At 64.1% G+C, this 2739-nt stretch overlaps 1 pseudogene; it reads left to right on the forward strand.

Annotated features, from left to right (window-relative positions):
• Window positions 1-866: 866 nt before the first annotated feature.
• LOC119299742 lies at window positions 867-2253 on the forward strand (annotated as a pseudogene).
• The last annotated feature ends 486 nt before the right edge of the window (window positions 2254-2739 follow it).

The raw sequence follows: 2739 nt of genomic DNA on the forward strand, positions 1-2739 counted from the left end.
CCTTAAATCCGTTGTGGTTCGCCCCTCCTCACCGGCCTCTCTTTCCTCTTCGGGCCAGGCCAGCTCGTTGGGGGGGGGGAGGGATGGACGGAGGTCAAGTCCCGGAAGAAGGGGAGGGCCGGCTCCCGCTCAGCGGATCGAGGCGGGCGCACTCCGACCCAGCGCTCGGACCGCCGCAGATCATTCAATGCGGATGCAGGGAGGGAGGCCTTTTTAAGCAAGTTCAAAGGTAAATGCTTCCGTTGCCTCAGTAAGCGCCACCGCCATGTAGATTGCCGGGATCCCCTCTGCTGCATCATCTGCAAGCGGGCGGGTCATTTCGGCAAGGAGTGCCCTCAAAACCCAAGAAACGGTGGCCCAGGAGGGTCCGCCCGTGCTCGCTTGGTCTTCCCGGCTGCGCCAAGAGCTCCGGTCCGCGACCGCGTCATCTTCCCGCCAGCGCCACCCCCACCCCGCCCCCTGCTCCCATGGCAGGCCTCGCTCTCTACGACCCGGCCAGGAGGCCGCGTGAGAGCAGCAAGATCATCATGGCCTCCTCGGCGTTGGAGATCGAGGAGCACGTGCTGCGCCAGCACGCGGTCACCCTCACCGCCGCGGACCGCTCGCACTCCACCACCCCCGCCGCGGTGGGCAGGGTCATCCTCGAGCAGCTCTCCACCCCTCTGCACCTGCTTCGCGTCACTGCCCACTAGCCAGAAGCTTTCCTAGTCCACTTCGACCTCCCTGTGCACCGGGACAACGCCGTGCGCCGGGGCGTCATCAAGGTGGAGGGATGCAAGTACTTCATCAGGGCTTGGAATGAGTACGACCACGCCGCGCTACTCCAGTTCCACCACCACGTTCGCGTCATCATTGAAGACCTGCCCATGCAGTTCTGGTCACTGCTGGGTGCAGAGGAGGCCCTCGGCGATGTCGGCGCGTCAACCGGCTCGACTCGCGCACCCCGGAGAGAGGGCACATCAAGACATTAGCGTTCTGGCTCTGGGTGTGGGATGTTGCTCACATCCCCACCAAGCGCGCGCTCTAGGTGCTCAAGCGGGGCGCGGGCCGGGCGGACGAGATCGTCGGCCTCGCCCCCGCTGATCGCCGCATCCCCCCGCTACCAGGCGTTCGGCGCTACGATCTCCTGATCCACGTCGACCTGTTGGAGGACTGGACCCCCCTCTTGCCGCGCTCTTCGCACTCCGGCCAGAGCGGGCTGCCATCCTCGGATGAAGATGATGACCGCCCCTTCCCACGCTACGAGCTTGGCACATGGGTGGCGCACGTCGAGGATGGGCAGGGCAAGGCCCGCAGCCGGGCGTCGCGCGTCGGGGCTGCGGCCTGCGGCCCTATGCTCGGAGGTGGTGCCCGTGACCGCGAGGAGGACGGCGGAAGTGGAGGCGCTGGGGCAAGCCGCTCCTGGAGGGATCGCCTGCTTGGCGGCGGCTGCCACGCCAGGAGCTGCAACGAGGACGTCGTCAGGGAGGCGCATCGGCGCCGCAGCAGATCCCCTGTCGGGCGTCGCCACGGGATGGACCGGCATGGCCGTCAGGCGGGCGGCAAGGCCGCGAGTGCTCAAGTCCTGCGCGCAACACCACCGCTCCCCTTGCGCTCTGCGCCTCCTCCTCCCCCCGCGGCGGAGGCGGACCCGGTGGCCCAGTTCTTCTCCTTCTCCGATAATGGGCGCGCCCTGCCTCCACCCCCGCGCACGGACTGCATGCAATTGGAGCTTGAGAGCGCCATTCAGGAAGCCTTGGTCACCCCGCTAGCCTTCAAAGACGGTGGCCGCTCCCCTCCCCCTCAAGCCGCAACCCTCCCCGAGCTGGAGAGCCCGGAGATGCTTCCATGCCTGCTGCCCTGCATCGCCTCCCCTGCTACGGTGACAGTGGGTTTCCAGATGGAGGCGGTCACCCACCAGGTGGGCGCCATGTGCATTGACAACGGGAAGGCACAGGTTGAGGAGATGTTCGCCCCGGTGCCGCCCCGATCCTCTCTAGCCAGCCTCCTCGTCCTCGCCTCTCCGCCCCGCCCAAGTCCAGGGCCACCTCCGCCCCATCTCGCCGCAGCACTCGGCAGGCGGCCGCGGGCACCTCCACCCCCGTGACGCAAAGGGCGGTGCTGCGCCTCGTTCAGGAGCTGGGAGAGCTCGGCCCGAAGGACAAGATGACTGAAAGAACTGCAGCATGGATCATGAAGCTCTTCCAAGAACCACTCTCCGACGGTGACATTCTGCGATTGCCAAGCTCATGGGGCTCGACCAGGGTGCTCTGAAGATCGCCGCGGGCATGGCAGGAATCGCTGACGCGGAGGAGATCATGCAAGGCTGATTATGTTGGTAGTTTTAGTGTTAGCTAGTCTCCGCCAGCGGCTGGTCTTAAACCAGTTCGAGTTAGGATTAGTTTCTATGTTTAGTTCTCTGGCATTGTGGACGGCTCGACGACGATGACGACGGGGTTTTGGGGCTACTGGTGGCCGTTGTCGCCCTGGTTTTGCTGTATGGTGTCTCTGTTTGTTTCAAGTAGATGGTTCAGTTGGCGGTGCAATTTCAGTTTCTTCGATGGATGACGGCAATCTAACCTTCATGACCTGGAACGTTAGAGGTTTGAACTACTCGACAAAACGCATGGTCGTCAGCGATGTAGCCTCCTCCCATAGAGTAGCAGTGCTCTGTTTACAGGAAACTAAGATCGACACTTGGACGACTGCGGTAGCTAGCGAGATAGGAGGTAGCAGATTGCAGGGGTGTGTGGTGCTGCC

Source organism: Triticum dicoccoides, chromosome 5A (genome assembly GCF_002162155.2).
Source record: "Triticum dicoccoides isolate Atlit2015 ecotype Zavitan chromosome 5A, WEW_v2.0, whole genome shotgun sequence".
Lineage (NCBI taxonomy): Eukaryota > Viridiplantae > Streptophyta > Magnoliopsida > Poales > Poaceae > Triticum > Triticum dicoccoides.